The 24,195-nt window shown below is 70.2% G+C and overlaps 1 protein-coding gene and 1 long non-coding RNA gene across 2 annotated transcripts in view; one reads left to right on the forward strand and one right to left on the reverse strand.

The window, feature by feature from the left end:
- Positions 1–24,195, reverse strand: part of LOC149523085 (uncharacterized) — a 175,517-nt gene that overhangs the window by 70,926 nt on the left and 80,396 nt on the right. The window lies entirely within an intron of this gene.
- LOC149523086 (uncharacterized) lies at positions 17,189–23,210 on the forward strand. Its single transcript, XR_016347399.1, has 2 exons — positions 17,189–17,769; positions 19,576–23,210. It is a non-coding gene; the product is annotated as an uncharacterized LOC149523086 (long non-coding RNA).

A 24,195-nucleotide genomic window follows, 5' to 3' on the forward strand; every position in this document is an offset into this window, starting at 1 on the left:
GCCCTGGCGGGGGGGGGTGAGCAGAGGGTGAGGCGGGGCCCTGCCATGAGGGGTGCGGGGGGGGGGTCTGGCTGAGGGGTGGAGGCCCTGGCGGGGGGGGTGAGCAGAGGGTGAGGCGGGGCCCTGCCATGAGGGGTGCGGGGGGGGGGGGGTCTGGCTGAGGGGTGGAGGCCCTGGCGGGGGGGGTGAGCAGAGGGTGAGGCGGGGCCCTGCCATGAGGGGTGCGGGGGGTCTGCCTGAGGGGTGGAGGCCCTGGCGGGGGGGGGGGGTGAGCAGAGGGTGAGGCGGGGCCCTGCCATGAGGGGTGCGGGGGGGGGTCTGGCTGAGGGGTGGAGGCCCTGGCGGGGGGGGGGGGTGAGCAGAGGGTGAGGCAGGGCCCTGCCATGAGGGGTGCAGGGGGGGGTCTGCCTGAGGGGTGGAGGCCCTGGCGGGGGGGGGGGGTGAGCAGAGGGTGAGGCGGGGCCCTGCCATGAGGGGTGCGGGGGGGGGTCTGGCTGAGGGGTGGAGGCCCTGGCGGGGGGGGGGGTGAGCAGAGGGTGAGGCAGGGCCCTGCCATGAGGGGTGCAGGGGGGGGTCTGCCTGAGGGGTGGAGGCCCTGGCGGGGGGGGGGGTGAGCAGAGGGTGAGGCGGGGCCCTGCCATGAGGGGTGCGGGGGGGGGTCTGGCTGAGGGGTGGAGGCCCTGGCGGGGGGGGGTGAGCAGAGGGTGAGGCGGGGCCCTGCCATGAGGGGTGCGGGGGGGGGGTCTGGCTGAGGGGTGGAGGCCCTGGCGGGGGGGGGGGTGAGCAGAGCGTGAGGCGGGGCCCTGCCATGAGGGGTGCGGGGGGGGGGGGGTCTGGCTGAGGGGTGGAGGCCCTGGCGGGCGGGGGGGGTGAGCAGAGGGTGAGGCGGGGCCCTGCCATGAGGGGTGGGGGGGGGGGGTCTGGCTGAGGGGTGGAGGCCCTGGCGGGGGGGGGGGGGTGAGCAGAGGGTGAGGCGGGGCCCTGCCATGAGGGGTGCGGGGGGGGGGTCTGTCTGAGGGGTGGAGGCCCTGGCGGGGGGGGGGTGAGCAGAGGGTGAGGCGGGGCCCTGCCATGAGGGGTGCAGGGGGGGGTCTGGCTGAGGGGTGGAGGCCCTGGCGGGGGGGGGGGGTGAGCAGAGGGTGAGGCGGGGCCCTGCCATGAGGGGTGCGGGGGGGGGTCTGGCTGAGGGGTGGAGGCCCTGGCGGGGGGGGGGTGAGCAGAGGGTGAGGCAGGGCCCTGCCATGAGGGGTGCGGGGGGGGGGTCTGGCTGAGGGTTGGAGGCCCTGGCGGGGGGGGGTGAGCAGAGGGTGAGGCGGGGCCCTGCCATGAGGGGTGCGGGGGGGGGGTCTGGCTGAGGGGTGGAGGCCCTGGCGGGGGGGGGGGTGAGCAGAGGGTGAGGCGGGGCCCTGCCATGAGGGGTGCGGGGGGGTGTCTGGCTGAGGGGTGGAGGCCCTGGCGGGGGGGGGGTGAGCAGAGGGTGAGGCGGGGCCCTGCCATGAGGGGTGCGGGGGGGGGGTCTGGCTGAGGGGTGGAGGCCCTGGCGGGCGGGGGGGGGTGAGCAGAGGGTGAGGCGGGGCCCTGCCATGAGGGGTGCGGGGGGGGGGTCTGGCTGAGGGGTGGAGGCCCTGGCGGGGGGGGGGGGTGAGCAGAGGGTGAGGCAGGGCCCTGCCATGAGGGGTGCAGGGGGGGGTCTGGCTGAGGGGTGCAGGCCCTGGCGGGGGGGGGGGGTGAGCAGAGGGTGAGGCAGGGCCCTGCCATGAGGGGTGCGGGGGGGGGGGTCTGGCTGAGGGGTGGAGGCCCTGGCGGGGGGGGGTGAGCAGAGGGTGAGGCGGGGCCCTGCCATAAGGGGTGGGGGGGGGGGGGTCTGGCTGAGGGGTGGAGGCCCTGGCGGGGGGGGGGGGTGAGCAGAGGGTGAGGCGGGGCCCTGCCATGAGGGGTGCGGGGGGGGGGGGTCTGGCTGAGGGGTGGAGGCCCTGGCGGGGGGGGGTGAGCAGAGGGTGAGGCGGGGCCCTGCCATGAGGGGTGCAGGGGGGGGGTCTGGCTGAGGGGTGGAGGCCCTGGCGGGGGGGGGTGAGCAGAGGGTGAGGCAGGGCCCTGCCATAAGGGGTGCGGGGGGGGGGTCTGGCTGAGGGGTGCAGGCCCTGGCGGGGGGGGTGTGAGCAGAGGGTGAGGCGGGGCCCTGCCATGAGGGGTGCGGGGGGGGGGGTCTGGCTGAGGGGTGGAGGCCCTGGCGGGGGGGGGTGAGCAGAGGGTGAGGCGGGGCCCTGCCATGAGGGGTGCAGGGGGGGGTCTGGCTGAGGGGTGGAGGCCCTGGCGGGGGGGGGTGAGCAGAGGGTGAGGCGGGGCCCTGCCATGAGGGGTGCAGGGGGGGGTCTGGCTGAGGGGTGGAGGCCCTGGCGGGGGGGGTGAGCAGAGGGTGAGGCAGGGCCCTGCCATAAGGGGTGCGGGGGGGGGGTCTGGCTGAGGGGTGGAGGCCCTGGCGGGGGGGGGTGAGCAGAGGGTGAGGCGGGGCCCTGCCATGAGGGGTGCGGGGGGGGGGGTCTGGCTGAGGGGTGGAGGCCCTGGCGGGGGGGGTGAGCAGAGGGTGAGGCGGGGCCCTGCCATGAGGGGTGCGGGGGGGGGGGTCTGGCTGAGGGGTGGAGGCCCTGGCGGGGGGGGGGGTGAGCAGAGGGTGAGGCGGGGCCCTGCCATGAGGGGTGCGGGGGGGGGGGTCTGGCTGAGGGGTGGAGGCCCTGGCGGGGGGGGGTGAGCAGAGGGTGAGGCGGGGCCCTGCCATGAGGGGTGCGGGGGGGGTCTGCCTGAGGGGTGGAGGCCCTGGCGGGGGGGGGGGGGTGAGCAGAGGGTGAGGCGGGGCCCTGCCATGAGGGGTGCGGGGGGGGGTCTGGCTGAGGGGTGGAGGCCCTGGCGGGGGGGGGGGGTGAGCAGAGGGTGAGGCAGGGCCCTGCCATGAGGGGTGCAGGGGGGGGTCTGCCTGAGGGGTGGAGGCCCTGGCGGGGGGGGGGGTGAGCAGAGGGTGAGGCGGGGCCCTGCCATGAGGGGTGCGGGGGGGGGGGGTCTGGCTGAGGGGTGGAGGCCCTGGCGGGGGGGGGGGGGTGAGCAGAGGGTGAGGCAGGGCCCTGCCATGAGGGGTGCAGGGGGGGGTCTGCCTGAGGGGTGGAGGCCCTGGCGGGGGGGGGGGGTGAGCAGAGGGTGAGGCGGGGCCCTGCCATGAGGGGTGCGGGGGGGGGTCTGGCTGAGGGGTGGAGGCCCTGGCGGGGGGGGGTGAGCAGAGGGTGAGGCGGGGCCCTGCCATGAGGGGTGCGGGGGGGGGGGTCTGGCTGAGGGGTGGAGGCCCTGGCGGGGGGGGGGGTGAGCAGAGCGTGAGGCGGGGCCCTGCCATGAGGGGTGCGGGGGGGGGGGGGTCTGGCTGAGGGGTGGAGGCCCTGGCGGGCGGGGGGGGTGAGCAGAGGGTGAGGCGGGGCCCTGCCATGAGGGGTGCGGGGGGGGGGTCTGGCTGAGGGGTGGAGGCCCTGGCGGGGGGGGGGGGGTGAGCAGAGGGTGAGGCGGGGCCCTGCCATGAGGGGTGCGGGGGGGGGGGTCTGTCTGAGGGGTGGAGGCCCTGGCGGGGGGGGGGGTGAGCAGAGGGTGAGGCGGGGCCCTGCCATGAGGGGTGCAGGGGGGGTCTGGCTGAGGGGTGGAGGCCCTGGCGGGGGGGGGGGGTGAGCAGAGGGTGAGGCGGGGCCCTGCCATGAGGGGTGCGGGGGGGGGTCTGGCTGAGGGGTGGAGGCCCTGGCGGGGGGGGTGAGCAGAGGGTGAGGCAGGGCCCTGCCATGAGGGGTGCGGGGGGGGGGTCTGGCTGAGGGTTGGAGGCCCTGGCGGGGGGGGGTGAGCAGAGGGTGAGGCGGGGCCCTGCCATGAGGGGTGCGGGGGGGGGGTCTGGCTGAGGGGTGGAGGCCCTGGCGGGGGGGGGGGTGAGCAGAGGGTGAGGCGGGGCCCTGCCATGAGGGGTGCGGGGGGGTGTCTGGCTGAGGGGTGGAGGCCCTGGCGGGGGGGGGGGTGAGCAGAGGGTGAGGCGGGGCCCTGCCATGAGGGGTGCGGGGGGGGGGTCTGGCTGAGGGGTGGAGGCCCTGGCGGGCGGGGGTGGGTGAGCAGAGGGTGAGGCGGGGCCCTGCCATGAGGGGTGCGGGGGGGGGGTCTGGCTGAGGGGTGGAGGCCCTGGCGGGGGGGGGGGGTGAGCAGAGGGTGAGGCAGGGCCCTGCCATGAGGGGTGCAGGGGGGGGTCTGGCTGAGGGGTGCAGGCCCTGGCGGGGGGGGGGGGTGAGCAGAGGGTGAGGCAGGGCCCTGCCATGAGGGGTGCGGGGGGGGGGGTCTGGCTGAGGGGTGGAGGCCCTGGCGGGGGGGGGTGAGCAGAGGGTGAGGCGGGGCCCTGCCATGAGGGGTGCAGGGGGGGGTCTGGCTGAGGGGTGGAGGCCCTGGCGGGGGGGGGGTGAGCAGAGGGTGAGGCGGGGCCCTGCCATGAGGGGTGCGGGGGGGGGTCTGGCTGAGGGGTGGAGGCCCTGGCGGGGGGGGGGTGAGCAGAGGGTGAGGCAGGGCCCTGCCATGAGGGGTGCGGCGGGGGGGGTCTGGCTGAGGGGTGGAGGCCCTGGCGGGGGGGGGCGGTGAGCAGAGGGTGAGGCGGGGCCCTGCCATGAGGGGTGTGGGGGGGGTCTGGCTGAGGGGTGGAGGCCCTGGCGGGGGGGGGGGTGAGCAGAGGGTGAGGCGGGGCCCTGCCATGAGGGGTGCAGGGGGGGGGTCTGGCTGAGGGGTGCAGGCCCTGGCGGGGGGGGGGGGTGAGCAGAGGGTGAGGCAGGGCCCTGCCATGAGGGGTGCGGGGGGGGGGTCTGGCTGAGGGGTGGAGGCCCTGGCGGGGGGGGGTGAGCAGAGGGTGAGGCGGGGCCCTGCCATGAGGGGTGCGGGGGGGGGGTCTGGCTGAGGGGTGGAGGCCCTGGCGGGGGGGGGGTGAGCAGAGGGTGAGGCGGGGCCCTGCCATGAGGGGTGCGGGGGGGGGGGGTCTGGCTGAGGGGTGGAGGCCCTGGCGGGGGGGGGGGTGAGCAGAGGGTGAGGCGGGGCCCTGCCATGAGGGGTGCGGGGGGGGGGTCTGGCTGAGGGGTGGAGGCCCTGGCGGGGGGGGGGTGAGCAGAGGGTGAGGCAGCGCCCTGCCATGAGGGGTGCGGGGGGGGGGGTCTGGCTGAGGGGTGGAGGCCCTGGCCGGGGGGGGGGGGTGAGCAGAGGGTGAGGCAGGGCCCTGCCATGAGGGGTGCAGGGGGGGGGTCTGGCTGAGGGGTGGAGGCCCTGGCGGGGGGGGGTGAGCAGAGGGTGAGGCAGGGCCCTGCCATGAGGGGTGCAGGGGGGGGTCTGCCTGAGGGGTGGAGGCCCTGGCGGGGGGGGGTGAGCAGAGGGTGAGGCGGGGCCCTGCCATGAGGGGTGCGGGGGGGGGTCTGGCTGAGGGGTGGAGGCCCTGGCGGGGGGGGGGTGAGCAGAGGGTGAGGCAGGGCCCTGCCATGAGGGGTGCAGGGGGGGGTCTGCCTGAGGGGTGGAGGCCCTGGCGGGGGGGGGGGTGAGCAGAGGGTGAGGCGGGGCCCTGCCATGAGGGGTGCGGGGGGGGGTCTGGCTGAGGGGTGGAGGCCCTGGCGGGGGGGGGGTGAGCAGAGGGTGAGGCGGGGCCCTGCCATGAGGGGTGCAGGGGGGGGTCTGGCTGAGGGGTGGAGGCCCTGGCGGGGGGGGCGTGAGCAGAGGGTGAGGCAGGGCCCTGCCATGAGGGGTGCGGGGGGGGGGTCTGGCTGAGGGGTGGAGGCCCTGGCGGGGGGGGGGTGAGCAGAGGGTGAGGCGGGGCCCTGCCATGAGGGGTGCGGGGGGGGGGTCTGGCTGAGGGGTGGAGGCCCTGGCGGGCGGGGGGGGTGAGCAGAGGGTGAGGCGGGGCCCTCCCATGAGGGGTGCGGGGGGGGGGGGTCTGGCTGAGGGGTGGAGGCCCTGGCGGGGGGGGGGGTGAGCAGAGGGTGAGGCAGGGCCCTGCCATGAGGGGTGCAGGGGGGGGTCTGGCTGAGGGGTGCAGGCCCTGGGGGGGGGGGGGGGTGAGCAGAGGGTGAGGCAGGGCCCTGCCATGAGGGGTGGGGGGGGGGGGTCTGGCTGAGGGGTGGAGGCCCTGGCGGGGGGGGGGGGGGGGTGAGCAGAGGGTGAGGCGGGGCCCTGCCATGAGGGGTGCGGGGGGGGGTCTGGCTGAGGGGTGGAGGCCCTGGCGGGGGGGGGGTGAGCAGAGGGTGAGGCAGGGCCCTGCCATGAGGGGTGCAGGGGGGGGGGTCTGGCTGAGGGGTGGAGGCCCTGGCGGGAGGGGGGGGGGTGAGCAGAGGGTGAGGCGGGGCCCTGCCATGAGGGGTGCGGGGGGGGGGTCTGGCTGAGGGGTGGAGGCCCTGGCGGGGGGGGGGGTGAGCAGAGGGTGAGGCGGGGCCCTGCCATGAGGGGTGCGGGGGGGGGGTCTGGCTGAGGGGTCGAGGCCCTGGCGGGGGGGGGGGGTGAGCAGAGGGTGAGGCGGGGCCCTGCCATGAGGGGTGCGGGGGGGGGGGTCTGGCTGAGGGGTGGAGGCCCTGGCGGGGGGGGGGTGAGCAGAGGGTGAGGCGGGGCCCTGCCATGAGGGGTGCGGGGGGGGGGTCTGGCTGAGGGGTGGAGGCCCTGGCGGGCGGGGGGGGTGAGCAGAGGGTGAGGCGGGGCCCTGCCATGAGGGGTGCGGGGGGGGGGGGGGGTCTGGCTGAGGGGTGGAGGCCCTGGCGGGGGGGGGGGGGTGAGCAGAGGGTGAGGCGGGGCCCTGCCATGAGGGGTGCGGGGGGGGGGGGTCTGTCTGAGGGGTGGAGGCCCTGGCGGGGGGGGGGTGAGCAGAGGGTGAGGCGGGGCCCTGCCATGAGGGGTGCAGGGGGGGGTCTGGCTGAGGGGTGGAGGCCCTGGCGGGGGGGGGGGTGAGCAGAGGGTGAGGCGGGGCCCTGCCATGAGGGGTGCGGGGGGGGGGGTCTGGCTGAGGGGTGGAGGCCCTGGCGGGGGGGGGGGTGAGCAGAGGGTGAGGCAGGGCCCTGCCATGAGGGATGCGGGGGGGGGGGTCTGGCTGAGGGGTGGAGGCCCTGGCGGGGGGGGGGTGAGCAGAGGGTGAGGCGGGGCCCTGCCATGAGGGGTGCGGGGGGGGGTCTGGCTGAGGGGTGGAGGCCCTGGCGGGGGGGGGTGAGCAGAGGGTGAGGCGGGGCCCTGCCATGAGGGGTGCGGGGGGGGGGGTCTGGCTGAGGGGTGGAGGCCCTGGCGGGGGGGGGGGTGAGCAGAGGGTGAGGCGGGGCCCTGCCATGAGGGGTGCGGGGGGGGGTCTGGCTGAGGGGTGGAGGCCCTGGTGGGGGGGGGGGTGAGCAGAGGGTGAGGCGGGGCCCTGCCATGAGGGGTGCGGGGGGGGGGTCTGGCTGAGGGGTGGAGGCCCTGGCGGGCGGGGGGGGTGAGCAGAGGGTGAGGCGGGGCCCTGCCATGCGGGGTGCGGGGGGGGGGGGTCTGGCTGAGGGGTGGAGGCCCTGGCGGGGGGGGGGGGGTGAGCAGAGGGTGAGGCACTGCCCTGCCATGAGGGGTGCAGGGGGGGGTCTGGCTGAGGGGTGCAGGCCCTGGCGGGGGGGGGGGTGAGCAGAGGGTGAGGCAGGGCCCTGCCATGAGGGGTGCGGGGGGGGGGGTCTGGCTGAGGGGTGGAGGCCCTGGCGGGGGGGGGTGAGCAGAGGGTGAGGCGGGGCCCTGCCATGAGGGGTGCAGGGGGGGGTCTGGCTGAGGGGTGGAGGCCCTGGCGGGGGGGGGGTGAGCAGAGGGTGAGGCGGGGCCCTGCCATGAGGGGTGCGGGGGGGGGGTGAGCAGAGGGTGAGGCAGGGCCCTGCCATGAGGGGTGCGGCGGGGGGGTCTGGCTGAGGGGTGGAGGCCCTGGCGGGGGGGGGGGTGAGCAGAGGGTGAGGCGGGGCCCTGCCATGAGGGGTGCGGGGGGGGGTCTGGCTGAGGGGTGGAGGCCCTGGCGGGGGGGGGGTGAGCAGAGGGTGAGGCGGGGCCCTGCCATGAGGGGTGCAGGGGGGGGGTCTGGCTGAGGGGTGCAGGCCCTGGCGGGGGGGGGGGGGTGAGCAGAGGGTGAGGCAGGGCCCTGCCATGAGGGGTGCGGGGGGGGGGGTCTGGCTGAGGGGTGGAGGCCCTGGCGGGGGGGGTGAGCAGAGGGTGAGGCGGGGCCCTGCCATGAGGGGTGCGGGGGGGGGGGTCTGGCTGAGGGGTGGAGGCCCTGGCGGGGGGGGGGGTGAGCAGAGGGTGAGGCGGGGCCCTGCCATGAGGGGTGCGGGGGGGGGGGTCTGGCTGAGGGGTGGAGGCCCTGGCGGGGGGGGGGGGTGAGCAGAGGGTGAGGCAGCGCCCTGCCATGAGGGGTGCGGGGGGGGGGGGTCTGGCTGAGGGGTGGAGGCCCTGGCCGGGGGGGGGGGGGTGAGCAGAGGGTGAGGCAGGGCCCTGCCATGAGGGGTGCAGGGGGGGGGGTCTGGCTGAGGGGTGGAGGCCCTGGCGGGGGGGGGGGGGGTGAGCAGAGGGTGAGGCAGGGCCCTGCCATGAGGGGTGCAGGGGGGGGTCTGCCTGAGGGGTGGAGGCCCTGGCGGGGGGGGGGGTGAGCAGAGGGTGAGGCGGGGCCCTGCCATGAGGGGTGCGGGGGGGGGGGGTCTGGCTGAGGGGTGCAGGCCCTGGCGGGGGGGGGGGTGAGCAGAGGGTGAGGCGGGGCCCTGCCATGAGGGGTGCGGGGGGGGGTCTGGCTGAGGGGTGGAGGCCCTGGCGGGGGGGGGGGTGAGCAGAGGGTGAGGCAGGGCCCTGCCATGAGGGGTGCAGGGGGGGGTCTGCCTGAGGGGTGGAGGCCCTGGCGGGGGGGGGGGTGAGCAGAGGGTGAGGCGGGGCCCTGCCATGAGGGGTGCGGGGGGGGGTCTGGCTGAGGGGTGGAGGCCCTGGCGGGGGGGGGGTGAGCAGAGGGTGAGGCGGGGCCCTGCCATGAGGGGTGCAGGGGGGGGTCTGGCTGAGGGGTGGAGGCCCTGGCGGGGGGGGGGGGTGAGCAGAGGGTGAGGCAGGGCCCTGCCATGAGGGGTGCGGGGGGGGGGTCTGGCTGAGGGGTGGAGGCCCTGGCGGGGGGGGGGGGTGAGCAGAGGGTGAGGCGGGGCCCTGCCATGAGGGGTGCGGGGGTGGGGTCTGGCTGAGGGGTGGAGGCCCTGGCGGGCGGGGGGGGTGAGCAGAGGGTGAGGCGGGGCCCTGCCATGAGGGGTGCGGGGGGGGGGGGTCTGGCTGAGGGGTGGAGGCCCTGGCGGGGGGGGGGGGTGAGCAGAGGGTGAGGCAGGGCCCTGCCATGAGGGGTGCAGGGGGGGGTCTGGCTGAGGGGTGCAGGCCCTGGCGGGGGGGGGGGTGAGCAGAGGGTGAGGCAGGGCCCTGCCATGAGGGGTGCGGGGGGGGGGGTCTGGCTGAGGGGTGGAGGCCCTGGCGGGGGGGGTGAGCAGAGGGTGAGGCGGGGCCCTGCCATGAGGGGTGCAGGGGGGGGTCTGGCTGAGGGGTGGAGGCCCTGGCGGGGGGGGGGGTGAGCAGAGGGTGAGGCGGGGCCCTGCCATGAGGGGTGCAGGGGGGGGGTCTGGCTGAGGGGTGGAGGCCCTGGCGGGGGGGGGGGTGAGCAGAGGGTGAGGCGGGGCCCTGCCATGAGGGGTGCGGGGGGGGGGTCTGGCTGAGGGGTGGAGGCCCTGGCGGGGGGGGGGGGTGAGCAGAGGGTGAGGCAGGGCCCTGCCATGAGGGGTGCGGCGGGGGGGGTCTGGCTGAGGGGTGGAGGCCCTGGCGGGGGGGGGGGGTGAGCAGAGGGTGAGGCGGGGCCCTGCCATGAGGGGTGCGGGGGGGGGGTCTGGCTGAGGGGTGGAGGCCCTGGCGGGGGGGGGGTGAGCAGAGGGTGAGGCGGGGCCCTGCCATGAGGGGTGCAGGGGGGGGTCTGGCTGAGGGGTGCAGGCCCTGGCGGGGGGGGGGTGAGCAGAGGGTGAGGCGGGGCCCTGCCATGAGGGGTGCGGGGGGGGGGTCTGGCTGAGGGGTGGAGGCCCTGGCGGGGGGGGGGGTGAGCAGAGGGTGAGGCAGGGCCCTGCCATGAGGGGTGCGGCGGGGGGGGTCTGGCTGAGGGGTGGAGGCCCTGGCGGGGGGGGGGGGTGAGCAGAGGGTGAGGCGGGGCCCTGCCATGAGGGGTGCGGGGGGGGGGGTCTGGCTGAGGGGTGGAGGCCCTGGCGGGGGGGGGGGGGTGAGCAGAGGGTGAGGCGGGGCCCTGCCATGAGGGGTGCGGGGGGGGGGGGTCTGGCTGAGGGGTGGAGGCCCTGGCGGGCGGGGGGGGTGAGCAGAGGGTGAGGCGGGGCCCTGCCATGAGGGGTGCGGGGGGGGGGGGTCTGGCTGAGGGGTGGAGGCCCTGGCGGGGGGGGGGGTGAGCAGAGGGTGAGGCACTGCCCTGCCATGAGGGGTGCAGGGGGGGGTCTGGCTGAGGGGTGCAGGCCCTGGCGGGGGGGGGGGGTGAGCAGAGGGTGAGGCAGGGCCCTGCCATGAGGGGTGCGGGGGCGGGGGTCTGGCTGAGGGGTGGAGGCCCTGGCGGGGGGGGGTGAGCAGAGGGTGAGGCGGGGCCCTGCCATGAGGGGTGCAGGGGGGGGTCTGGCTGAGGGGTGGAGGCCCTGGCGGGGGGGGGGGTGAGCAGAGGGTGAGGCGGGGCCCTACCATGAGGGGGTGGGGGGGGGTCTGGCTGAGGGGTGGAGGCCCTGGCGGGGGGGGGGGGTGAGCAGAGGGTGAGGCAGGGCCCTGCCATGAGGGGTGCGGGGGGGGGGGTCTGGCTGAGGGGTGGAGGCCCTGGCGGGGGGGGGGTGAGCAGAGGGTGAGGCGGGGCCCTGCCATGAGGGGTGCAGGGGGGGGGTCTGGCTGAGGGGTGGAGGCCCTGGCGGGGGGGGGGGTGAGCAGAGGGTGAGGCGGGGCCCTGCCATGAGGGGTGCAGGGGGGGGGTCTGGCTGAGGGGTGCAGGCCCTGGGGGGGGGGGGGGTGAGCAGAGGGTGAGGCAGGGCCCTGCCATGAGGGGTGCGGGGGGGGGGGTCTGGCTGAGGGGTGGAGGCCCTGGCGGGGGGGGGTGAGCAGAGGGTGAGGCGGGGCCCTGCCATGAGGGGTGCGGGGGGGGGGGTCTGGCTGAGGGGTGGAGGCCCTGGCGGGGGGGGGGTGAGCAGAGGGTGAGGCGGGGCCCTGCCATGAGGGGTGCGGGGGGGGGGTCTGGCTGAGGGGTGGAGGCCCTGGCGGGGGGGGGGGGGTGAGCAGAGGGTGAGGCGGGGCCCTGCCATGAGGGGTGCGGGGGGGGGGTCTGGCTGAGGGGTGGAGGCCCTGGCGGGGGGGGGGGTGAGCAGAGGGTGAGGCGGGGCCCTGCCATGAGGGGTGCGGGGGGGGGGTCTGGCTGAGGGGTGGAGGCCCTGGCGGGGGGGGGGGGTGAGCAGAGGGTGAGGCAGGGCCCTGCCATGAGGGGTGCAGGGGGGGGTCTGGCTGAGGGGTGCAGGCCCTGGCGGGGGGGGGGGTGAGCAGAGGGTGAGGCAGGGCCCTGCCATGAGGGGTGCGGGGGGGGGGGTCTGGCTGAGGGGTGGAGGCCCTGGCGGGGGGGGTGAGCAGAGGGTGAGGCGGGGCCCTGCCATGAGGGGTGCAGGGGGGGGTCTGGCTGAGGGGTGGAGGCCCTGGCGGGGGGGGGGTGAGCAGAGGGTGAGGCGGGGCCCTGCCATGAGGGGTGCGGGGGGGGGGGTCTGGCTGAGGGGTGGAGGCCCTGGCGGGGGGGGGGGTGAGCAGAGGGTGAGGCGGGGCCCTGCCATGAGGGGTGCGGGGGGGGGGGTCTGGCTGAGGGGTGGAGGCCCTGGCGGGGGGGGGGGTGAGCAGAGGGTGAGGCGGGGCCCTGCCATGAGGGGTGCGGGGGGGGGGGTCTGGCTGAGGGGTGGTGGCCCTGGCGGGGGGGGGGGGTGAGCAGAGGGTGAGGCGGGGCCCTGCCATGAGGGGTGCAGGGGGGGGGTCTGGCTGAGGGGTGCAGGCCCTGGCGGGGGGGGGGTGAGCAGAGGGTGAGGCGGGGCCCTGCCATGAGGGGTGCGGGGGGGGGGGTCTGGCTGAGGGGTGGAGGCCCTGGCCGGGGGGGGGGGGTGAGCAGAGGGTGAGGCAGGGCCCTGCCATGAGGGGTGCAGAGAGGGGGTCTGGCTGAGCGGTGGAGGCCCTGGCGGGGGGGGGTGAGCAGAGGGTGAGGCAGGGCCCTGCCATGAGGGGTGCAGGGGGGGGTCTGCCTGAGGGGTGGAGGCCCTGGCGGGGGGGGGGTGAGCAGAGGGTGAGGCAGGGCCCTGCCATGAGGGGTGCGGGGGGGGGGGGTCTGGCTGAGGGGTGGAGGCCCTGGCGGGGGGGGGGTGAGCAGAGGGTGAGGCAGGGCCCTGCCATGAGGGGTGCGGGGGGGGGGTCTGGCTGAGGGGTGGAGGCCCTGGCGGGGGGGGGGTGAGCAGAGGGTGAGGCAGGGCCCTGCCATGAGGGGTGCAGGGGGGGGTCTGCCTGAGGGGTGGAGGCCCTGGCGGGGGGGGGGGTGAGCAGAGGGTGAGGCGGGGCCCTGCCATGAGGGGTGCGGGGGGGGGAGGCCCTGGCGGGGGGGGGGGTGAGCAGAGGGTGAGGCGGGGCCCTGCCATGAGGGGTGCAGGGGGGGGTCTGGCTGAGGGGTGGAGGCCCTGGCGGGGGGGGGGGTGAGCAGAGGGTGAGGCAGGGCCCTGCCATGAGCGGTGCGGGGGGGGGGTCTGGCTGAGGGGTGGAGGCCCTGGCGGGGGGGGGGGGGTGAGCAGAGGGTGAGGCGGGGCCCTGCCATGAGGGGTGCGGGGGGGGGGTCTGGCTGAGGGGTGGAGGCCCTGGCGGGCGGGGGGGGTGAGCAGAGGGTGAGGCGGGTCCCTGCCATGAGGGGTGCGGGGGGGGGGGGTCTGGCTGAGGGGTGGAGGCCCTGGCGGGGGGGGGGGGGGTGAGCAGAGGGTGAGGCAGGGCCCTGCCATGAGGGGTGCAGGGGGGGGTCTGGCTGAGGGGTGCAGGCCCTGGCGGGGGGGGGGGGTGAGCAGAGGGTGAGGCAGGGCCCTGCCATGAGGGGTGCGGGGGGGGGGGGGGTCTGGCTGAGGGGTGGAGGCCCTGGCGGGGGGGGGGGTGAGCAGAGGGTGAGGCGGGGCCCTGCCATGAGGGGTGCGGGGGGGGGGGTCTGGCTGAGGGGTGGAGGCCCTGGCGGGCGGGGGGGGTGAGCAGAGTGTGAGGCAGGGCCCTGCCATGAGGGTGCAGGGGGGGGGTCTGGCTGAGGGGTGGAGGCCCTGGCGGGGGGGGTGAGCAGAGGGTGAGGCAGGGCCCTGCCATGAGGGGTGCAGGGGGGGGTCTGGCTGAGGGGTGGAGGCCCTGGCGGGGGGGGGGTGAGCAGAGGGTGAGGCGGGGCCCTGCCATGAGGGGTGCAGGGGGGGGGTCTGGCTGAGGGGTGCAGGCCCTGGCGGGGGGGGGGTGAGCAGAGGGTGAGGCAGGGCCCTGCCATGAGGGGTGCGGGGGGGGGGGGTCTGGCTGAGGGGTGGAGGCCCTGGCGGGGGGGGGTGAGCAGAGGGTGAGGCGGGGCCCTGCCATGAGGGGTGCGTGGGGGGGGGTCTGGCTGAGGGGTGGAGGCCCTGGCGGGGGGGGGGGTGAGCAGAGGGTGAGGCGGGGCCCTGCCATGAGGGGTGCGGGGGGGGGGTCTGGCTGAGGGGTGGAGGCCCTGGCCGGGGGGGGGTGAGCAGAGGGTGAGGCGGGGCCCTGCCATGAGGGGTGGGGGGGGGGGTCTGGCTGAGGGGTGGAGGCCCTGGCGGGGGGGGGGGTGAGCAGAGGGTGAGGCAGGGCCCTGCCATGAGGGGTGCGGGGGGGGGGGGTCTGGCTGAGGGGTGGAGGCCCTGGCGGGGGGGGGGGGTGAGCAGAGGGTGAGGCGGGGCCCTGCCATGAGGGGTGCGGGGGGGGGGTCTGGCTGAGGGTTGGAGGCCCTGGCGGGGGGGGGGTGAGCAGAGGGTGAGGCGGGGCCCTGCCATGAGGGGTGCGGGGGGGGGGGTCTGGCTGAAGGGTGGGGGCCCTGGCGGGGGGGGGTGAGCAGAGGGTGAGGCGGGGCCCTGCCATGAGGGGTGCGTGGGGGGGTCTGGCTGAGGGGTGCAGGCCCTGGCGGGGGGGGGGTGAGCAGAGGGTGAGGCGGGGCCCTGCCATGAGGGGTGCGGGGGGGGGGGTCTGGCTGAGGGGTGGAGGCCCTGGCCGGGGGGGTGAGCAGAGGGTGAGGCGGGGCCCTGCCATGAGGGGTGCGGGGGGGGGGTCTGGCTGAGGGGTGGAGGCCCTGGCGGGGGGGGGGGTGAGCAGAGGGTGAGGCAGGGCCCTGCCATGAGGGGTGCGGGGGGGGGGGTCTGGCTGAGGGGTGGAGGCCCTGGCCGGGGGGGGGGGGGGTGAGCAGAGGGTGAGGCAGGGCCCTGCCATGAGGGGTGCAGAGAGGGGGGTCTGGCTGAGCGGTGGAGGCCCTGGCGGGGGGGGGTGAGCAGAGGGTGAGGCAGGGCCCTGCCATGAGGGGTGCGGGGGGGGGGTCTGGCTGAGGGGTGGAGGCCCTGGCGGGGGGGGGGGGGTGAGCAGAGGGTGAGGCAGGGCCCTGCCATGAGGGGTGCGGGGGGGGGGGTCTGGCTGAGGGGTGGAGGCCCTGGCGGGGGGGGGGTGAGCAGAGGGTGAGGCAGGGCCCTGCCATGAGGGGTGCAGGGGGGGGTCTGCCTGAGGGGTGGAGGCCCTGGCGGGGGGGGGGGTGAGCAGAGGGTGAGGCGGGGCCCTGCCATGAGGGGTGCGGGGGGGGGAGGCCCTGGCGGGGGGGGGGGTGAGCAGAGGGTGAGGCGGGGCCCTGCCATGAGGGGTGCAGGGGGGGGTCTGGCTGAGGGGTGGAGGCCCTGGCGGGGGGGGGGGGTGAGCAGAGGGTGAGGCAGGGCCCTGCCATGAGCGGTGCGGGGGGGGGGTCTGGCTGAGGGGTGGAGGCCCTGGCGGGGGGGGGGGGTGAGCAGAGGGTGAGGCGGGGCCCTGCCATGAGGGGTGCGGGGGGGGGGTCTGGCTGAGGGGTGGAGGCCCTGGCGGGCGGGGGGGGTGAGCAGAGGGTGAGGCGGGTCCCTGCCATGAGGGGTGCGGGGGGGGGGGGTCTGGCTGAGGGGTGGAGGCCCTGGCGGGGGGGGGGGGGTGAGCAGAGGGTGAGGCAGGGCCCTGCCATGAGGGGTGCAGGGGGGGGTCTGGCTGAGGGGTGCAGGCCCTGGGGGGGGGGGGGGGTGAGCAGAGGGTGAGGCAGGGCCCTGCCATGAGGAGTGCGGGGGGGGGGGGGGTCTGGCTGAGGGGTGGAGGCCCTGGCGGGGGGGGGGGTGAGCAGAGGGTGAGGCGGGGCCCTGCCATGAGGGGTGCGGGGGGGGGGGGTCTGGCTGAGGGGTGGAGGCCCTGGCGGGCGGGGGGGTGAGCAGAGGGTGAGGCGGGGCCCTGCCATGAGGGGTGCGGGGGGGGGGGGTCTGGCTGAGGGGTGCAGGCCCTGGCGGGGGGGGGGGTGAGCAGAGGGTGAGGCAGGGCCCTGCCATGAGGGGTGCGGGGGGGGGGGGGTCTGGCTGAGGGGTGGAGGCCCTGGGGGGGGGGGGGTGAGCAGAGGGTGAGGCAGGGCCCTGCCATGGGGGGTGCGGGGGGGGGGTCTGGCTGAGGGGTGGAGGCCCTGGCGGGGGGGGGTGAGCAGAGTGTGAGGCAGGGCCCTGCCATGAGGGGTGCAGGGGGGGGTCTGGCTGAGGGGTGGAGGCCCTGGCGGGGGGGGTGAGCAGAGGGTGAGGCAGGGCCCTGCCATGAGGGGTGCAGGGGGGGGTCTGGCTGAGGGGTGGAGGCCCTGGCGGGGGGGGGGTGAGCAGAGGGTGAGGCGGGGCCCTGCCATGAGGGGTGCAGGGGGGGGGTCTGGCTGAGGGGTGCAGGCCCTGGCGGGGGGGGGGGTGAGCAGAGGGTGAGGCAGGGCCCTGCCATGAGGGGTGCGGGGGGGGGGGGTCTGGCTGAGGGGTGGAGGCCCTGGCGGGGGGGGGGGGGGGTGAGCAGAGGGTGAGGCGGGGCCCTGCCATGAGGGGTGCGTGGGGGGGGGTCTGGCTGAGGGGTGGAGGCCCTGGCGGGGGGGGGTGAGCAGAGGGTGAGGCGGGGCCCTGCCATGAGGGGTGGGGGGGGGGGGGTCTGGCTGAGGGGTGGAGGCCCTGGCCGGGGGGGTGAGCAGAGGGTGAGGCGGGGCCCTGCCATGAGGGGTGTGGGGGGGGGGTCTGGCTGAGGGGTGGAGGCCCTGGCGGGGGGGGGGGGTGAGCAGAGGGTGAGGCAGGGCCCTGCCATGAGGGGTGCGGGGGGGGGGGTCTGGCTGAGGGGTGGAGGCCCTGGCGGGGGGGGGGGGTGAGCAGAGGGTGAGGCGGGGCCCTGCCATGAGGGGTGCGGGGGGGGGGTCTGGCTGAGGGTTGGAGGCCCTGGGGGGGGGGGGTGAGCAGAGGGTGAGGCGGGGCCCTGCCATGAGGGGTGCGGGGGGGGGGGGTCTGGCTGAAGGGTGGGGGCCCTGGCGGGGGGGGGTGAGCAGAGGGTGAGGCGGGGCCCTGCCATGAGGGGTGCGTGGGGGGGGTCTGGCTGAGGGGTGCAGGCCCTGGCGGGGGGGGGTGAGCAGAGGGTGAGGCGGGGCCCTGCCATGAGGGGTGCGGGGGGGGGGGTCTGGCTGAGGGGTGGAGGCCCTGGCCGGGGGGGGGGGGTGAGCAGAGGGTGAGGCGGGGCCCTGCCATGAGGGGTGTGGGGGGGGGGGTCTGGCTGAGGGGTGGAGGCCCTGGCGGGGGGGGGGGGGTGAGCAGAGGGTGAGGCAGGGCCCTGCCATGAGGGGTGCGGGGGGGGGGGTCTGGCTGAGGGGTGGAGGCCCTGGCGGGGGGGGGGGGTGAGCAGAGGGTGAGGCAGGGCCCTGCCATGAGGGGTGCGGGGGGGGGGTCTGGCTGAGGGTTGGAGGCCCTGGCGGGGGGGGGGTGAGCAGAGGGTGAGGCGGGGCCCTGCCATGAGGGGTGCGGGGGGGGGGGTCTGGCTGAAGGGTGGGGGCCCTGGCGGGGGGGGGTGAGCGAAGCTTTGGGGGCTATTCTGGTTTTTCATTTTGATTTTTTTTTTTTGTATCCTCAGTGCTGGTGCCTCACGCCCCCGCCCCCTGGACCTGCCCCCCCCCTGCTGAGCTCAGGACAGTGACCCGGCCCCGGTCCCCCAGCCCAGAGGCAGCCATGGCTGCAGAGAGCCCTGTGGAAAGTGTCCGGGAGGAAGCGCCGCGTCCCGTCTGTCTGGAGGATTTCACAGCCCCTGTCACTCTGCAGTGTGGGCACAATTCCTGCCAGGCCCCCCTCAGCCCTCAGGGCAGAGACACTGAGCAGCAGGGACCCCTCCGGCCCAACCCGCAGCTGGGAAACGTGGTGGAACTAGCCAAGCCGCTGAGTTTCCAGGCAGCACAGAGAGCAAGATGGGACGGGGTGTGTGGGGAGCAACAGGAGGCTCTGAAGCTGTTCTGTGAAGAGGATCAAACCCCCATCTCTGTGGTGTGTGACAGACTGACATGATGATTCCTATACAGGAAGCTGCCTGGGAGTACACGGTACAGAGTTGCCGTCCAGCATAATGGGAAATAATGTTGGATTTTAATTACAGGCTAATTTCACTGACTCTTCCCTGGCACAGGTGAGACACGGCTCTTTAAAACCTTCATGGTACAAGAGATGCTGTAAAAAGTAAATGCTCTGGCTGTGTGGCAACTTGCATCAAGCCTTTACAGATACCTGATGGGGGGAATGTTTCTCTGAGGCTCTGAATCCTGAAACCCAGCCCGCACTGGTTGCAGGAGGGGAGAGGTTTAGATCCGTGTTTCTCAAAGAGAGGTGTGAGTTCTCTTAGGAGTACTTGAGAGACGTTGGGGAGGGATACATCAACACCACTGAAATTTGGAGAAAAATGAATTTTTGTTTAAAGTTTTACAGCGCTTTATTATTTCTGTACTTCTTATACCCAAAATTTCATCTCCTGCCCTGCTGTGATTAAGTTATTTAAACAACTGTGTTGCAAAGGTAGAAGAAAAATTGTAGGTCTGAAAACTCTAGATACTGGGGGTACTTTAAAAAAAAAAGTGTACTTTACTTAAAAAAAAGGTTGAGAAACACTGGTTTAGATCACAGGAGCTGCAGGCCAGTCTATGGAAGTGAGCTGCCTTAGGACTGGAGAAGAGGAGGTTACAAGCTGTTACTGATTGGTCTGACCCTGTACAGCCATTCTTATGTATTCCTGCTTCTCAGCCAAAGGTCTATCTAGCCCGGTTGCCTGTCTGCCGACTGTGGCCAGCGCCAGAGTGGGTGGACCAAAGACAATGATTAAGCGATTTGTCTTGTGCCATCCATCTCCAGGGACACCATTCCTACCCCCTGGCTAATAGCCTTTTATGGACCTAATCTCCATGAATTTATCTAGTAATCTGCCATTTGCCTTATAGACCCACAATGGAATCAGGGCTCTGTACAACACCCAGGAAGGGACAATCCCTGGCCTGGGCAGGTCACAGTCTAGTTAGACAAATGGTGGGAAGGGAAAGTGAGGCAGCAAGTTCCCTCATGGTCACCAAGCATGTCAGCGATGGAGTAGAGCTCCGAACCCTGCTCTCTCCAGACTCAGTCCAAGGCTACACTAACCACTAGGCTGCATTCCCCCAGGCCCTCGGCATCACTGAGCAGTGATGAAGTGTGGCCCGTAGGAGGGAAAGATGCCTTGCTACAGGCCCCAGGCCCAACAGGGAGGGGAGGTTTCCCACTGAGATGCTGAACTCCTGGGCTGCTCCATGAGGGGTTAAACTCAGATGCTGCAGTCAGCACTAGAGGAGGTCGCTGGCCTGGATGCTGTGTGGGGTCCCAAGCGCCTTGAGTCCACACAGCATCGCTCCAGGCAGCGCAGGGCCATGTCAGGCACCACTGGGATTTGACTGGGTTGTAGCCAGAGTTCAAACTGGTTAACTGAGGAGCTAATGCATATTGGTGCCAGTTACCGGTTAAACTCCCTGCTGTCCCTGGCAGTGCCTGCTTACCCCTGCAAGGAATGTCTGTCTGGAGCTGCTAGGAGTTCCCACCTGCCGGCAGTCCTTGTGGCCACCCCAGCAGACCCCAGGAGAGCCCATGTCCATTACTGGTCTTGCCTGTCAGCAGGTTAAAAAATACTGTCACTGAGAAAATTGTAACCGGTTACATAATTCCTATTTTTAACCCTTTTTACCTCACACATCCCCACTTGAATCATTCTTTATGAAGGTGCCACCACCGATCCGTCCCCCACCCATCTGCAGCCTCCTCCTGTCTCTTTTTCTATGGACAAAGCCCTGTACAGGGCTGAGTCCCTGCCAGACAGGGACAGAGCTTCACAAAACTGGGACTGTGCAGTTTAAAGGCAGACAAATGGGCTCCCAACATCTCATGGGGTTTGCCCTGGTGTTTATTTCTGTTCCTTTAGGGAAAACGTGAGGTGCATTTGAAGACTCGGAGGGAAAAGAGAGAAAAGCTGCCGGGAAGGAAGGTGACATCAGAAGGGAAAAGCCAGGAGTGTCTGGTAAGTGCCTGTGGCTATGGACCAGCAGGACCTTGGATTTTCCTGCCAAGTGGCACGAGGGTTCCATTTTCCTCAGATCGGCCCTGCCCTGGTGGCTTTATAAGGGCTGAATCGCCTCAGCCTTAGGGCTACCTACCCTCATGGCAGCAGCACCTGGGTCCCTCTGCTCTGCCCTCTGAAAAGGAAGGATAACCCCAGCAGCACCTGCAGGGGGGAAAGAAGGAGATTTTACTATCCTCACCCCCCCACACACACACTCTGCCTGTAGCACCTACAGCCTGTGACTCCCACCTGTCCAGGGCAGGGCCTGTGGGACTCTCCAAGGCTCCTCCCCTAGGGCCCCCAATCAGCCTGAGGGTGGAAGGTCCTGGGCACCCCCCAGCACCACTGCCGAGTCCTCAGGAGAGAAAGGGCCCAGTACTCAGAGGTTGTTATTACCATTTTAACACACGGAGCCACGGGGTTTGATTTGGTGCGTCTGGGCTTCAAGCCTCTGTTTGTGCTGCCACTGTCAGCAGCACGTTATATCTACGTCGGGTTATCTCCCCATTTCTCCCTCTGCTTGAGGGAGCCTGGCACAGGGGCAGAAAGGTAAGAAAAGAGGGTGGGTTTTTGAGGAGATAAGAAGTGAAGGAGCCTTTTAACTGCTCCCTTCCTCAGTGTCATCTAGGCTGGGAGTCCAGCTTTATAAGCTAATTGTAAGGGTGAGGTTGGAGTGAATCACTGCTTTAGGTGAGGATTGAACTCAAAATCTCAACACTTCTTTTCAGAGTATGGCCCTACAAGTACTGTCTGCTAAACAGCTGGGCTACCTCAAAGCGTGTGTGTGTGTGTGGGGGGGGGGGTGTTCACAGAGGAGTGAGCCAGGCTATTTTCTGTGGTTTCAGATGACAGAACAAGGCACAATGGTTAGGTTGACTAGTTAGAAAAACGGTAGGAGGGTGGTGAAGTACTGGAAAAAGTTACCTAATGAGCTGGTGGGATCTCCATGCCTGGAGGTTTTTAAGACCAGGCTTGTCAGAGTTCTGACTGGGGTGATTTTGGGGAGGCTGAATTGGATTAGAGACCTCCTGCAACCTCTTCCAGCTCTTGACTTCCGTGAGTCTCTGAACTCTGGGTTTCACCGGCAGCATTGAAATAAAGGAAAACATTTAAGACACCCATTAAAGGTGAAAACAAGAAGACACTGTATTAGGGATTTTATACAATATTAAGGGAAATGCAAACTAATAACCTTTAACAAAACAGTGGACATGAACAGTAAAACCCTTAATGTCCCAACTGGACTGTGTGAAAATAATTGGTAAGTTCCACCCCAAATACAAATGGTTCCTTTATTCTTCTGGACTGGAGTGGCGGAGCCAGAGGTGTGAGCCCAGGACCTGCAACCTCTGGGCTGGTTGAGAGCCCTCAGGCAGGAATGCTGGGGAGTCCCTTGCTGGTGGTACAGGAACCCTGAAGAGGACGGCAGGCAGGGGGCACTTGTGTAGATGGAAGACAGTGGTTGGGGTGCTGCCTTCTACTCCTCTGACTGGCTTGCAGCTGGATCAGATCCCTTGGTGGTCTGAGGAGAGAGAGCTGACAACCCGCGCAAATGCTGCCTCTGAGATGGACAGCACCCCCCATGGGCTATGTCTGGACTTATAAAACCTTCAGGGCGGGAAACCCCTGAGGTGACTTTTACCATTTGACCCATCAATGGGGACCAGTTCTGAGGTAAATAAGAAAAAGGCGGGAAATTCCAGTCTGTGCAGGTTCTTGTTTACCACTCTGAGGTGAAGGGCTCCTCCCTGTCCTGAGGTCACCTGGTATACAGAGGCCATATTGTTTTTCACAAACAGCCTAGAAATACCATTTAACATTATCTTATGAACATACAAATGTGTGTAATTAACATATATACTTAATTGATTACTATCATCAGAAGGCTGGCCTACAGAGTGTCCACCCTGCCTAGCACCTTATGTTAACATCTGTTCTCTTGCTTGCCTTGGGGAATACTGCTACTTCCAAACTAGTTATTGCGACCTCCCCCAAGGCTACGTCTGCACTCGTGGCTTCTTGCGCAAGAACATTTTGCGCAAGTGTTCTTGTGCAAGAAAACGTCCACGCTGCCATGTGCGAGCTGTGCTTTTGCACAAGAAAACGTCCACACTGCCATGTGCGAGCTGTGCTTTTGCACAAGAAAACGTCCACACTGCCATGTGCGAGCTGTGCTTTTGCTCAAGAGGGCCCATGGCAGTGTGGATGCTCTCTTGCGCAAGAAAGCTCTGATGGCCTTTTTAGCCATAGGGCTTCCTAGCGCAAGAAATCCCTGCTGAGCGTCCACACTGCCCTCTTGCGCAAGAGCTCCTACACAAGAGGGCTTGCACCTGTCAAAAAAGAGTGTAGCTCTTGCACAAGGAGCCCCCTCTTACCATGCCGTACTGTAAATTTCCTTGTGCAAGAGCGGGCGGGCAGTGTGGACGCTCTGCAGATTCTTGCACAAGAACGGCTGTACTTGCGCAAGAAGCCACGAATGTAGACATAGCGTTAGTGTGGCTGCTCTGGTGCCGCTATTTTGCAATAACCACTCTCCACAGTAATTCATACTAATGACTCCCCAGTGCTTCGTGGGCCTCTAAGTCGAGATAGCGTGTCCACATTCACGGGGTCTGCCTCACTCATTTCGAGGCGCTGTCATCGTTTGGACACGCAATTTCAATTTTGTAAAAGCAGGAGTTAAATCGAATATGAGAGCAGGACAGGACCAGGCCTGTGTGTGGCCACCCTCTGGCTCCTCAAATGCTGAGCGTAGGCCTCGCCAACCAGCACACGGGTGGCTGTTGACGCACTGTGACAGTGTGAGAAGGTGGCAAGAAAGCAGGGCCAGGCCCCCTCACTGCTGCCACTCTAGGGGCTTACTGAGGCAGGAGATGTTCCCTCAAGAGGCCTTTCCCCTTCAAGTGACAAGCAAAGAAAATCTAGGGCCCAGACATGCTAATAAATAAGCCCCTCAAGCCCAGGGGCCCATCAGGGAGAGAAAAACTGCCCCACACAATTGCCTGGCATTAGCCTTCTCCCTCTGGCAAGGGCTGCAGTGGGAGCAGCCAGGCCTCCAGCCTGACCAGCAACTCCTTCCCAGAGCCTAACTGGAGCCAGACCAATGCTCAGCAGAGCCAAGAGAAGGTTTCTAGTCTGAAAACAGCAGGGCCCACACAAAGCAAAGTCAGAACAATTGCAAAGGGACTCAAGCCCTCAGTCGTCTGCTCTAAAGTTAGATGCTTTATCCATTAGGCCACACAGTCTTGCCTGGCTCCAGCATGGACATTTTGAAATGTGTAAGTAGGGAAAAGTTTAGACCGTCCCTCAAGTTTTACTATTTTCCTTGTTTGGGGAGTTTGAAATCATGTCTGAGCTGGTGAATTATTTTTATTTTTTGTAACGAAGAATTTTTCCTGAGTCTGTCAATTCATGGCTATCTAACATCTAGTAATTTACTGTGCTTGCAACAATAGTTTTGTTTTGTTTTGTTAAAAGTGTTTTCCAATTTCTTTTGATTAACCGGGATGGATTGATTGATTGACTGATGTGTCCGTAAGTTTACGTGCCTAGTTATACAGGCAGAGTCCATTGTTCTCTGTGGATTTCCCCCGTTTGTTTTCCAAACTCCAAACAAAAAGGAGGTTGGAGCCAAGGGGAAAGCTTTGCCTTTCAGAGGGCGGGGGCGGGGGCGGGAGGGGGGGGCCCTACCTAAGTGATATTTCCCCTGGAAAGGGTTTATTGTCTGTTTTCTTTTATTTACTTGGGTGGTGGCAGCAAGAAATCAGTTTTTGTCGTTTTTGGATCTCAGGGGGACTGAGATTGAGACTCCCAGAGACAAACATGTTCAGACGGCTTTAATAGAGCTGAATCCCCATCTCTGCACTCAGAGGCTATGTGCACTTCTCTTGTGGTGAAACATGCAAGTGAAGCTAAGCATGGAATATCGCTGCACTTCATTTGCATAATTGAGGCTCCATTTTTGCACAAGAAGCTTTTGCACAAAGGAGCTGTCTACACGGCTTCTTTTTGCACAAAACCCCCCTCTTGCGCAAGAGCCGTTCTTCCTGGAAAAAATGCTGGGGCAGCTTCTTAGTTTTCCCCAGCCAAGACCCTGAGCTGAGATCCTTGCCCTGCCCCCCTCTGAGCAGCAGTCAGATACTAAACCTCTTCAGGTCCAAGGAGAGTGCAGGGCTCAGCTTCCTGGGATATCTCTCCCCAAATGGGGTAAGTCCCATTTAGCAATGAAATTTATGTCCATCAGTCCATTTCATAAAGCATGGGGAGGAGTGCTCCATCCCAGTGTCTGCACTGAGATGATAGCCCTGGGGCCAGGCTGCAGCTGGCCCAGCTTAGCTGTACCTTGCCTGCAGGGCTTGGGTTGGAAGATTAGAAACCTGCAGTCAAGGCCGTTCCGGGGGGGGCCCAGTGTCAGGGAATCCCCCATGCCCCACATCTTCCTCTGCTGTGCCCCCTCCCTCTCCACTCCTGAGAGATACTGAC

The sequence above is a fragment of the Pelodiscus sinensis genome, chromosome 19, assembly GCF_052426305.1.
Source record: "Pelodiscus sinensis isolate ZL-2025 chromosome 19, ASM5242630v1, whole genome shotgun sequence".
Classification (NCBI taxonomy): domain Eukaryota; kingdom Metazoa; phylum Chordata; order Testudines; family Trionychidae; genus Pelodiscus; species Pelodiscus sinensis.